The sequence below is a fragment of the Erinaceus europaeus genome, chromosome 17, assembly GCF_950295315.1.
Source record: "Erinaceus europaeus chromosome 17, mEriEur2.1, whole genome shotgun sequence".
Taxonomy (NCBI): domain Eukaryota; kingdom Metazoa; phylum Chordata; class Mammalia; order Eulipotyphla; family Erinaceidae; genus Erinaceus; species Erinaceus europaeus.
Genome location: NC_080178.1, coordinates 18096123 through 18110306, shown reverse-complemented (window position 1 = coordinate 18110306; position 14184 = coordinate 18096123).

Below are 14184 nucleotides of genomic sequence, written 5' to 3'. Positions count from 1 at the left end.
TTTCTGACTTATTTCACTCAACATGATTTTTTCAAGGTCCATCCAAGATCGGCTGAAAACGGTGAAGTCACCATTTTTTACAGCTGAGTAGTATGCCATTGTGTATATATACCACAACTTGCTCAGCCACTCATCTGTTGTTGGACACCTGGGTTGCTTCCAGGTTTTGGCTATTACAAATTGTGCTGCCAAGAACATATGTGTACACAGATCATTTTGATGGATGTGTTAGGTTCCTTAGGATATATCCCCAGGAGAGGAAATGCAGGGTCATAGGGTAGGTCCATTTCTAGCCTTCTGAGAGTTCTCCAGACTGTTCTCCACAGAGGTTGGACCCATTGACATTCCCACCAGCAGTGCAGGAGGGTTCCTTTGACCCCACACCCTCTCCAGCATTTGCTGCTGTTACCTTTTCTGATGTATGACATTCTCACAGGAGTGAAGTGGTATCTCATTGTTGTCTATTTGCATTTCTCTGACAATCAGAGACCTGGAGCATTTTTTTCATGTGTTTCTCGGCCTTTTGAATCTCTTCTGTGGTGAATATTCTGTCCAATTCCCCCCCCCCATTTTTGGATGGGGTTATTTGTTGTCTTTTTGTGCAAGCTCTTTATATATGTTGGTTATTAAACTCTTGTCTGATGTTTGGCATGTAAAGATCTTCTCCCATTCTGTGAGGGGTCTCTTGGTTTGGGTAGTGGTTTCTTTTGCTGTGAAGAAGCTTTTTAATTTGATGTAGCCCCATAGGTTTATACTTGCTTTAGTCTTCTGTTGTTAAAATTTCGGACAGCTCCAGCTGGCCGGGTTGGCTTCACGGGCGGGTAACAGAGACGCAGAGACAACGGCTGGGCAGGGAAGCTGTATTTCTTTATTCAGGAACAACGATTCATAAACTAAGACAAACTAATCACCAAACAGAACTCTGCTGTCTCTTTGCGGCGGCACAAGCACTCTCTCTTACTCTGGAACTCTGGAACCCCCTGAAATCGGGAACTCTGGCACTCTCTCTTACTCTCGAACTCAGAAACTCTCGAACTCAGGAACCCTCTCTCAGGGTTCCTTGGGGCGGGGCCAAGCGGGCCCGCGAAATTAACTGGACTGATCCAATTCTCTTGGCGGGGGAGGGCTAGAACAAACCAATGTAAAGCATACGACAGTCTTCTTTGTAATTGGATTCGTTTCATTGAAAATGTCTTTAAAATTTATGCGGAAAAGAGTTCTGCCAATATCTTCCTCTAAGTATTTGATAGTTTGTGCTCTAACATCCAAGTCCTTGATCCACTTGGAATTTACTTTTGTATTTGGTGAAATACAGTGGTTCAGTTTCATTCTTCTGCATGTTTCAACCCATTGTTTCCAACACCATTTGTTGAAGAGATTCTGCTTTCACCATTGAATAGACTGGGCCCCTTTGTCAAAGATTAGATGTCCATAGGTGTGGGGCCTCATTTCTGGACTCTCAGTTCTATTCCACTGGTCACTGTGTCTATTCATGTTCCAGTACCAAGCAGTTTTGATGACAATGGCCCTATAATACACTTTGAGATCTGGGAGTGTGATGCCTCCGGTTCTGTTCTTTTTTCTCAAGATTGTTTTGGCAATTCTAGGTCTTTTCTGGTTCCAGATAAACATTTGTAGCATTTGTTCTATTCTCCTAAAAAATGTGCTTGGGATCTTGATGGGGATAGCATTAAATTTGTAGATGGCTCTGGGTAATATATTCATTTTGATGATGTTAATTCTACCAACCCATGAACATGGAATATCTTTCCACTTCTTTGTGTCTTTTTCAATTTCTTTGAGTAGTGACTCATAATTTTCAGTATACAAGTCTTTCACTTCCTTGGTTAGATTTACTCCTAGATATTTTATTATTTTTGTTGCTATAGTAAAAGGAATTGACTTCTGGATTTCAATTTCTTCTTAGTGTTTGCATAGAGGAATGCCACTGACTTTTGAATGTTAATTTTGTAGCCTGACACCTTACTGTATTGCCTGATGATTTCCAAAAGCTTCTTGCTGGATTCCTTAGGCTTTTCCATGTATACTATCATGTCATCTGCAAATAAGGAGAGTTTGACTTCTTCTCTTCCAATCTGTATGCCTTTAATTCCTTGCTCCTGCCTGATTGCTATGGCAAGAACTTCCAACACTATGTTGAATAGTAATGGTGATAGTGGGCAGCCCTGTCTAGTACCTGATCTGTGGGGAAATGCTTCCAGTTTTTCACCATTGAGTCTGATGTTGGCTGTAGGTTTGCTATATATAGACTCCACTATCTTGAGGAATTTTCCATCTATTCCCATTTTTTGTAGTGTTTTGATCATAAAAGGATGTTGTATTTTGTCAAAGGCTTTCTCTGCATCTATTGATATGACCATGTGATTTTTGGTCTTGCTTTTGTTGATGTGGTGGATCACATTGATTGATTTACGTATATTAAACCAACCTTGCATGCCTGGGATAAACCCCACTTGGTCATGATGGACAATCCTTTTGATATACTGCTGTATCCGGTTGGCTAGAATTTTGTTCAATATTTTTGCATCTATGTTCATCAGAAATATTGGTCTGTAGTTTTCTTTTTTGGTTGTGTCCCTGTCTGCTTTTGGTATCAGGGTGATGTTGGCTTTGTAGAAGCTGGCAGGGAGTATTCCAGTGTCTTCAATCTTCTGGAAGACTTTTAAAAGTAGAGGTATTAGTTCTTCTTTGAAGGTTTTGTAGAATTCATTTGTAAAACCATCTGGTCCAGGACTTTTATTTTTGGGGAGATTTTTGATAACTGTTTCAATTTCATTAGCTGTGATGGGCCTGTTCATGTTATCCACTTCCTCTTTACTTAGTTTTGGAAGTTGGTAGGTATCAAGGAAATCGTCCATTTCTTCCAGGTTCTCTAGCTTGGTGGCATATGGTTGTTCATAGAAGCCTCGCATGATATGTTGAATTTCTGCAGTGTCTGTTGTGATATCTCCTCTTTCATTTACTATCTGATTTATTTGGGTCTTCTCCCTTTTTTGTTTTGTGAGTCTGGCTAAAGGTTTGTCGATTTTGTTTACTCTTTCGAGGAACCAACATTTACTTTCGTTGATCTTTTGTATGGTTTTCCTATTCTCAATGTTATTTATTTCTGCCCTAACTTTAGTGATTTCTGACCTTCTCGTTGCTTTAGGGTTCCTTTATTGTTCTTCTTCTAGGTCTTTAAGGTGTGCAGTCAGGCTGTTTATTTGTGTCTTTTCTTGTTTCCTAATGTGTGCTTGTGTAGCTATGAACTTCCCTCTTAGGACTGCTTTAGCTGTGTCCCAAATATTTTGATAGCTTGTGTCTTCATTTTCATTGAACTCTCAAAACATTTTGATTTCTTCCTTGATTTCCTCTTTGACCCAGAAGTTGTTAAGAAGTGTACTGTTGAGCTTCCACATTTTGGCACTGTTACTAATCTTTTGTTGATTAGTAAGTGTTAGTTTAATTGTTAAGTGTTAGTTTAATTCCACTGTGGTCTGAGAAGATGCTTGGGATGATTTCAATTCTCTTGAATTTGCTGATGCTGTTTTTGTGGCCTAACATATGGTCTATCCTTGAGAATGACCCATGTGGATTTAAGTAAAATGTGTATTCCAGTTTCTTGGGATGAATGACTCTGAAAATGTCCAATAGTTCTAGTTTATCTCTTCATTTAGCTCCCTTATGTCTTTACTGATTTTCTTCCTGGATGATCTGTCAAGTTGAGATAGTGGGGTGTTGAAGTCCCCTACTATGATTGTGTTACTGGTAATATATTACTGTAGCTCTTTTAGTAGAAGTTTGATGTATTTAGATAGCTTCTCCTTGGGTGCATAGATGTTAATAATTGTTAAATCCTCTTGATTGACTGATCCTCTGAGCATTAAGTAGTGTCCATTCCTATCTTTTTTTATCTTATCTATTTTAAAGTCTATCATGTCAGATATGAGAATAGCTGTTCCTGCCCTTTTTTGTGGGCCATTGGCTTGTATGATAGTTTTCCATCCTTTCACTTTAAGTCTGTGTTTGTCTTGTTGAGTTAGGTGGGTTTCCTGTAGAAACCATATTGTTGGGTTGTGTTTTCTGATCCATCTTCCTACTCTGTGTCTTTTAATAGGTGAATTCAGGCCATTGACATTTATTGATATCAAAGATTGAAGATATTTTAACTCCATTCTTGTAGAGTTTTAGAGTGTTTTGATATATGTCCTATTTGTGGTGGTCTGGTTGTTTATAGGAGACCTTTCAGAACTTCTTTCAGGGCAGGCTTGGTGATGATTGCTTCTTTCAACTGTTGCTTGTCTGAGAAGGTTTTGATGCTTCCATCTAGTCTGAATGACAGTCTAGCAGGATATAGTATTCTTGGCTGAAAGCCTTTCTCATTGAGCACTCGATAGATATCTTGCCATTCTCTTCTGGCCTGTAGTGTTTGTATGGAGAAGTCTGCTGCTAATCTTATGGGTTTTCCTTTGTAGGTGACTCTTTGTTTTTCTCTTGCAGCCTTGAGGATCCTTTCTTTATCCTTATTCCTTTCCATTCTAAGTATGATATGTCTTGGTGTCTTTAGGTCTGGGTTAATTCTGTTTGGGACCCTCTGGGCTTCTTGAATCTTTATGTCTTTGATGTTGTCTAGACTGGGGAAGTTTTCAGCTATTATGGCCTGGAAAATGCTTTCTTCCTCTCCTTCTCTTTCTTCCTCTGGTATGCCAATAATGCATATATTGTTTCTTTTGAAGTCATCCCATAGGACTCTGTTGTTGTTTTCAGCATCTCTTAATCTCTTTTTGAGATCTCTTACTTCTTTTTTAGTTGTCTCTAATTCATCCTTGATCTTGCTAATTCTGTTTTCAGCCTCATAGATTCTATTCTCTCTTCCCTCTACTGTTTTCTGGAGTTCATCTATTTTGTTGCCTTGCTCTGATACTGTTTTAGCTTGTTCAGCTAGTTGCATTCTTAGCTCAGCGATTTCAGCTTTCAGCTCTCTAATAACCATGAGATAATTAGTATTTTCTTCCATGTTCTCATTTGTTGTTCCTGCATTTCTGATTACAATTTTTTCAAATTCTTTACTCACTCCTGTTATTATTTCCTTAGCTAATGTTTGGATGTTGAACTCGTTATTTTGTGCTTCACCCTCTGGAGGACTTTTAGCTGGACTCTTGTCCTGGTTCGATTCTCCAATATTTTTTCTTGTCGGTTTAACCATTTTATATATTATGTTATGAGTTCCCTTTATCAGTACTTTTCAAATTATTGATCACTATTGTCTGGATTGACTTGTGTCTAAGTAAGTTAATTAAAGGGTTCACAGTGGTGGAAGTTAACAGTTGTTTCAATCCCAGAGTTGGAGCTCACTGGTTTAAAAGCCTCTTTTTTTTTTCTTCCCTGTAGGCTATGGGAGCCTGAGGGCTTTTAAACTATCAATAGGCTTCTTAGCTTAATCACTGACTCCTGACCAAGAGATAAAGCAGGGTGCGGCAGAGATAATCCAGTGGTTATGCAAAGAGACTTTCACGCCCCTCAGCTATGCCACGGAGGTATAGGTCTTCTCCTGAGTTTCCCGGTTAGATCTCTGTCCCCTGGTGTTCCTCCCTGTCACTGCTCCAGATTCTGAGGGTAGTAGCAATGGAGACTCAGAGTTGCACTTGGTGAGTCTCTGGGGAGTCCTCTCCTCCCTTCAGCTGTCCCCTTGTTGGTGGAGCAGACTGGAGGTGGTGTCTCCACTGATAAACTGTTGAACTGTTAGCAGTCACTTAATCTCTCCTTAGGCTCCTCTCTCCTCTCTGTTACCAGCCACATATGTTTGTACTCACCGGTGATTTACTGGGTTTCTGTGGTCATTCTAGTCCTGTCTTGTTTCAGTCCCGGGTGGTGTCCTTTGGTATTCCTAGTTGATCTGAGAGAGGAGAGAAGAGGAGAGGAGAGGAGAGGAGAGGAGAGGAGAGGAGAGGAGAGGAGAGGAGAGAAAGCGATCTGCTGCTCGTAGTTCCGCCTCCAAACCTACTAATTTCTAATGCAGGAGATTCCTTTAAAGTTGGTTTGTTTTTCATAATACTATTTTTCCCCCCAGGAATCAACAGTTTCTCAGCTGAACTAAAAGAAGAGCCAAGTGCAGTATCTTGAGCTATGTTTAAACAAAGATGAGCTAAAAGAATACAGAACTGTTAAAAATATGTAAGAGTTATTATGCAGCCAAATGAAGGGTTCAGCTCTGTTGTAATGGAGTATTCTTAAAAATTATTTTCTTCTACAAATTGCCGTTGTTATAGAATTTTCCTTCATTATTTTAGAATGTTCCTGATTCTACCATAATTTTTTTTCTTTTTTAAAACATTTTTTATTGACTTTATTTATTAAATAGAGACAGCCAGAAATTGAGAGGGGTGGGGGAGATGGAGAGGTAGAGAGATAGAGAGATACCTGCAGCCCTACTTCACCACTTGCAAAGCTTTCCCCCTGCAGGTGGGGATGATTCTACCATAAAAATTTGATTGAAAGTCAATTTTGTCCTGGACCATGATGGCAGAGGACCCAGTGGGGGTTGTATTGTTATGTGGAAAACTGGGAATATTATGCATGTACAGACTATTGTATTTACTGTTGCGTATAAAACACTAATCCCCCAGTAAAAAAAAAAAATTTAAATGGATAAAAAAGTCCATTTTGGGGCTAGGTCGTGGCACACCTGGTTAAATTTACATGTTACAATGGACAAGGACCCAAGTTCCAGCCTCTGGTCCCCACCTTCATGGGGAAAGCTTTATGAATGGTAAAGTAGTGCTGCAGGTGTCTCTGTCTTTCTTCTAATCTATCTCCCCCATCTGTCTCGATTTCTGCCTCTGTCCAATTAAAAAAATATATAATAATAATAATGAAAGTTAGTTTATTGAGGGGGCCAAGCAGTATCGAACCTGGTTAAGCAAACATGGTACTATGCACAAAGATCTACACAAGGACCCAGGTTCAAGCCCCCACTCCCCACCTGCAGGGGGGAAGCTTCATAAGCAGTGAAGTAGGTGTCTCTGCCTCTTTTTCTCTATATCTCTTCCTTCCCTCTCAATTTTTCTTTGTCCTATAAAATAAAATAGGAATGAATGGCTGCAGGAAGTTGTGGACTTCTAGTGTTGGTACTGAGCTCCAGTGATAATCCTTTCGGCAGTTAAAAAAAAGTCAATTTACGGGAGTCGGGCTGTAGCGCAGCGGGTTAAGCGCAGGTGGCGCAAAGCACAAGGACTGGCATAAGGATCCCGGTTCGAACCCCGGCTCCCCACCTGCAGGGGAGTCGCTTCACAGGCGGTGAAGCATGTCTGCAGGTGTCTATCTTTCTCTCCTCCTCTCTGTCTTCCTCTCCTCTCTCCATTTCTCTCTGTCCTATCCAACAACGACAACAACAATAATAACTACAACAATAAAACAACAAGGGCAACTAAAGGGAATAAATAAATAAAATAAATATTTAAATAAAAAATTTTTTAAAAAGTCAATTTACAGACAGACTTAAATGGATTTAAAATTGTATGGAAATATATGCTGTATACAATGTGATACAATATTGCTGCTTTATATTCTTTTTGATATCAAAGACTGTTCTGACATTTAAATATTTTAAATAAAAAAAGACTGAAATTCAACGTGGTTGTGTGTGTTATTTAACAATCAAGTATTTCTAGACTCTGGTGCTCTTTCTTTTTTTTTATTACTTCTTTTTTTAAGATTTTATTTATTTATTAATGAGAAACATAGGAGGAGAGAGAAGAACCAGGTATCACCCTGGTACATGTGCTGCTGGGGATTGAACTCAGGACCTCATGCTTGATAGTCTGATGCTTTATCCACTGCACCACCTCCCGAACCACTCTGGTGCTCTTTCTTAACCACTTTTTATTGTCTTCTCTGAACAAATTCTCAAGACATGATTAATAACCACAATGTTTTACTTCAAATCCCAATTCTGCCATTTTATTCTCTCTTTTTAAATTTTATTACTGACTTAATATTGATTTATATGTCAACAAGGGTATAAATCCACTGTACTCCCACCACCAGGGTTATCTGAATCTTCAGTCTCCCCACTGCAAGCCACCACAATTCCCCTAAGGTTGTAGACATGGGCCAGCCATCATCTCTACAACTATCTGTCCACATTTATACATAATTTCCCCCTTTTTCTTCCTGATCCAATATTTTCTTCCCCTTCAAGCCACTCATGACATTACTACCTCCATATGTCCCTCTCCTTTTCCTCCTTTTCCTCCAGTGCTGCGGGAGCTGGAGTTCAGAGCTCTCTTATCTTCTTCCTCCTATCACTTCTTCCTGTTGGGAGTGTGGATCAGGGTTTTTTTTGGGGGGTGTAAGTGGGGGTGGGCAGTATTGCAGTGTGTTAAGCGCACATGGCGTAAAGAGCAAGGACCGGCTTAAGGATACTGGTTTGAGCCCCTGCTTCCCACCTGTAAGGGGGTCACTTCACAAGTGGTGAAGCAGGTCTGCAGGCATCTATCTTTCTCTCCCCCTCTACCTTTATCTCCCCCTCTTTGTCTTCCCCTCCTCTCTCGATTTCTCTCTGTTCTTCTTCTAGCATTTGCCCTTCTTCCGTAGCGTCAGGTTGAAAGCTGTCAGGAGCTGCTTGTTGCTGGCTTTGAAAGTGACTGGGATCCATGTGGATTCAGTCAGCTAGGAAGGATCGTCAGTTTTCCCAGTGAATGGGTACTCACGGGATGCACCATGAGACGGTCGATCCAGTGCATCCCATTTCTCTCTGTAATATCCAACAACAACAACAATGATAAACAAGGGCAACAAATGAAAAAGATAGTCTTGAGGAGCAGTGGATTCATAGTGCAGGCACCAAAGCCTCAATGATAACCCTGGAAGCAAAAAAAAAAAAAGTTATTTTTAGGGCACAGAAGGCAAGAGTTCTGGCTTCTGTAATTGCTTCTCTGCTGGATGTGGGTGTTGGCAGGTCGATCCATATTCCCAGCCTGTTTCTATCTTTCCCTCGTGAGCCAGAGCTCTGGAGAGGAGAGGTTCCAGGACACATTGGTGAGGTCATCTTCCCACCATGTTATTCTGTATGTGTGCACAGGAAAGATATTTAAATCCTTCAGCCTCAGTTTTACTCATAAGTGAATGAGGGTGAGTAGTATCTACCTCACTGAACACTTAACATCTATCTGCCAATTACTGCTAAATGTTTAAGCTGTAGTATTTATGTTTTGTAGATATATTGAGTTGTTAGAAGTCTTGACTTTTTTGTTTTCTTTGCAAAAATGCATCATGACTGTCCCAACAACCCAATAGAAGTTGAATGCTGGGAGTCGGGCTGTAGCGCAGCGGGTTAAGCGCAGGTGGCGCAAAGCACAAGGACCGGCATAAGGATCCTGGTTCGAACCCCGGCTCCCCACCTGCAGGAGAGTCACTTCACAGGCGGTGAAGCAGGTCTGCAGGTGTCTATCTTTCTCTCCCCTTCTCTGTCTTCCCCTCCTCTCTCCATTTCTCTCTGTCCTATCCAACAACAATAATAACTACAACAATAAAACAACAAGGGCAACAAAAGGGAAAATAAATAAATAAATAAGCAAATAAATAAATCTGAATGCTTATTAGCCAAATCCACACAAAGCCATACACTTAGTAAGTGATGTAATCAAGATCTATGAGATTTATCTAACACCCAACCCAAGGTTTTGTTTTTGTTTGTTTTTCCAGAGCACTGCTCAGTTTTGGCTAATGGCAGTTCAGGGGATTGAACCTGAGACCTCAGGAGAGGGTTTTTTTTTTTTTTTTTTTTTTTTTTTTTTTGCATAACTATTATGTTATCTTCTCCACTCCCCAATTCAAAGTTTTATATTATTGTTTCCTATTTGTAAAGCTGTTAATGATTGCACTTTTTTTTTTTTGGCTGGAACAAATCTCTGGGACAGCCTTGTCTATCTGTTAAATGCTAGCACAAAATAATACTCAACAGGACCTGGCTGTCATTTATGCATTCATTTTTAGTGATTTGTAGCATTTACCCCAAGGAACAGGATTGTTGTTACAAACGTGTGTAATAACCTGATCCTCCTGGACATAACACTTGACTCTGTGGATGCCACTATTTTTCTTTTAGCTGATCAAATCAGCTTAATATCCTGAAACATGTTATGCTCAGAGGTTTGAGTCCCAATCTCACACAAAGAAGACCAGAATCACATGGACTAGCAAGAGCCTTTATTAGCAAGCTTAAGCTTGGGCCGCCGATACCCTTCCACGCAAGGGGAGAGTCTGGACCCCGATCATTTTTCATCCCACCTTTTTATAGTTACCACAGGGTGGATACAGGTGGAAATATTTACAAGGAACAATTGGTTTTGGGTTAACAGCTGTTCTCAATATTCGGGACTTTTCTCTAACCTTACAAAACAAAGCTGGGGTATTCAGCATAAATGCTTCCTTTTAAACAAAGGTTATTCCTAATCATTGCATGGGTAGTGGGCTGGCTCACTTGGATAGTGCATTCCTTTGCCATGTATATGAATCAGGTTTGAGCCTGGCCCACACTGCAATGGAGGAAGCTTTGGTGCTGTGGTCTTTTTCACTCTCTCTCCCTGCCTTCTCTGTATCTAAATACTACTACTACTACTGATTATTATTGTTGTTGCTATTATTATTATTATTATTATTATTATTACATGAATAGTACCCAGATTTTACATTGAAAAGGAATGGATACCAAAATGAGGTAATTTCAACCTTGCTTTAACTGAAAAATCACACACAAAAATAATCAGTTTTAACAACAATGCGAAGTTCATTTCTATGATTCCAAAGTTAACTTATTTTTTATTCCTTGTTTAATTTTATGTTAGATTTTTGTATTAGGTGTAAGCGACAATAAGCAAAAGCCTAACTATTGGGGATAATGTGATATAAAGCCCTTGAAAGGAGCTGGGGAGATAACAGTGGTTATGCAAAGAGACTTCTGTGCCTGAGGCTTCAAAGTCCCAGGTTCAATCCCCTGCACCACCATAAACCAGAGCTGAGTAATGCTCTGGTAAAAATAAAATAAATATAAAAAAGCCCTTGAAAGGAATTGAGCAGAAGTGATAGCTATATATATATATATTGTGCCTCCAGGCTTATTAATATTTATTTATTTATATCAGAGCACTGCTCAGCTCTGGCTTATGGTGATGTGGGGAACTGAACCTGGGACCTTAGAGCCTCAGGCATGAGAGTCTGTTTGCATAACCATTATGCTATCTCTCCCACCTTTGAACTTGAGTTGTTCAACTAAAGATGTTGAGTAGGCAGTTGTATGTATGTATGTATTAAGTTTAGAGCACTGAGACAAAATTGAATCTGTTCAGATATACTTGCAAGTCATCAGCACATAGTTGGCCAACCACTGTTTAATAGTAGATTAAGATAAGGAATGAGAATTGATCATGTACCCACTATCACATATCTACTACCTAACTCATTACTGGCATATCATGAGAGCACAATAGTACATTTCTTGAAAGAATGAATCTTCTAGCATGTATCAGTGTCTCTTGAATCCAGACAATGTTCTAGGTCCTGTGAATTCATAGTATGGTGCTCCTAAGATAAATTGTAGTGCATGTCTGTGTGTGTGTGTGTGTGTGTGTGTGTCAGAAATACCTACAAATACAGTAAAACTTTTTTTGTTGTTTGTTTATAATAGTTCCTTTCTTTTGCCCTATGTTAGGAATGAGGCTGAATAGCTGGAGGGCCATTTGTTGGTGAGTAGGGATTAATTGGGTTATATAAATGTGAAGTTGTGCTATAGTAGATTTTGGTAGATCCTGAGGAAGTAGTTGTGGGACTTCAGTTAGATGGGAGAGGCAGCTTTAGCCACAAATATCAAACTCCATGAAAACAAAATATTGTTCCAGTTCAATGGCATGACTTAATTCTGGTGAACAAGTGACAGTAAGACAGGTAATCTATATCTATATGTCTATATATATAGAGGGGGGAACACAACTTGATGAAAAAATAGTTTGGGTAGAAACTCCATGTTGTAATTAATCCTTATAATTATTTTTAATTTCTGGGAGGGATTCATTATTTTGATTGGAACATGAGTGGTTAAGGAAGGAGGTGGGGTTGTAAGGAGACACGTGTGCAACTCAAGAAGAGGCATGGGAATTCAGCAGAGCTGCAGTTCATAACGTGACTAAATTCAGTCAATAGTAAAATATAGTAGTTTGTAGATGTGTAACATTTCTCAGTTTTCCACATAACAGTTCAATCCCCTCTAGGTATGTATTTTTCTATTTTATTTATTTATTAGCCTCTAGGGTTATTGCGGACTTTTTTTTTTTTTTTTTTGAGAGATGGGGGTAAGACAGAGGGGGAGAGACACCTGCAGAACTGCTTCACCACTTGTGAAGTGACCACCTCTGCAGGTGGGGAGCTGAAATTGGGATCCTAGAGCTGGTTCTTGCACTTTGTACAATGTACGCTTAACCCAGTTCTCCTCTGCTGGCCGACTATTTTACTTATTTATTATCAGAGCACTGGCTTGAACCTGGAACTTTGGGGCTTCAGGCATGAAAGTCTTTTTTTTTTTTTTTTTTTTTCTTCTCTCCCTTCAACTAAGATAGCAGAAAAGGTTATTTATTGTACACGGGTTACATTCAGCCACAAGGAGAGCAGAACTAGTCCAGAATGTCAAGTCCAAGCCAAAGGAGCAAAAGGGACTGTGCTTTGGTGTGAGTAATGAAGGTCAAATGGTGATGAGGTTCTAGATCCGCTGAAACAAGCTCTAGGCTGCAGCACAGAAGTCCAATTTGTGCGAGCGCCTCTTGCCTCCCGGCATTCCTTCTTTCTGCTCCTATGGCTTAAATCTATTTGGACCTCTGCCTCATCTTTCTTCTTTTGCGCTTCAGCTTGCGCATTTGCTTCTTCCTCCACTTGGCTTTCATCGTTCAAAGGGTTCTAGGAAGATGGCGCTAAGGCATGAAAGTCTTTTTGCATAACCATTATTCTATCTCCTGAATTCCATTGTATATTATTTTTACTCTGTTTTATTTTATTAAAAAAAATTTTTTTTATGGGAGTCGGGCGGTAGCGCAACGGGATAAGCGCAGGTGGCGCAAAGCGCAAGGACCGGAGCAAGGATATCAGTTCGAGCCCTGGCTCCCCACCTGCAGGGGAGTCGCTTCACAAGCAGTGAAGCAGGTCTGCCAGGTGTCTTTCTCTCCTCTTTGTCTTCCTCTCTTCTTTCCATTTCTCTCTGTCCTATCCAACAACAACGACATCAATTCAACAACAATAATAACTGCAACAATAAAACAACAAGGGCAACAAAAGGGAATAAATAAATATTAAAAATAATTTTTATTGGGGGCGGTTAATGGTTTACAATGCAGCTGTGAAACATGGATACAATCTTTCATCTCCCAGTGAAAGTACTCTACAGAACACTCCTATTCAGAATTTAGATTCTTTACCATTATCATGTAACAGGACCACAAGTTTTTTTTTTTTTTTAATTTATTCATGAGAAAGATAGGAGGAGAGGGAAAGAACCAGACATCACTCTGGTACATGTGCTGCCCGGGATCGAGCTTGCGACCTCACACTTGAGAGTCCAATGCTCTATCCACTGCGCCACCTCCTCGACCACACCCCAAGGTTTTTTTGGTTTTTTTTTTTTATACTTCCTCCCCTATTATTTTACTCGTATTAAGTTATGTGTTTTAAATGTTTAGTTGAGGAGGGAAGTCTCACATTTAAAAGACTTTAAACAATTTTTAAAAAATATTTTATTCCCTTTTGTTGCCCTTGTTTTATTGTTGTAGTTATTATTGTTGTTGTTATTGACGTCGTTGTGTTGGATAGGACAGAGAGAAATGGAGAGAGGAGAGGAAGACAGAGAGGGGAGAAAGACACCTGAAGACCTGCTTTACCGCTTGTGAAGCGACTCCCCTGCAGGGGGGGGTTGGGGGCTCTAACCCGGATCCCTGCAAGCGTCAACCCGGCTTTGACCTAGCACGTTATGATTGGGCCCTCCTCAATCGCTATGGAACAGGCCATGGCCAGTGCGCTGCTATGTTCCATCGCTGGGGAGCCAGAGATGACCCGAACTGCCCCTGCGGCTCCAGACAGACTATGACCCACATAGTCAACGACTGCCACCTCTCCAGATTCAAAGGAGGTCTCGAAACTTTACAT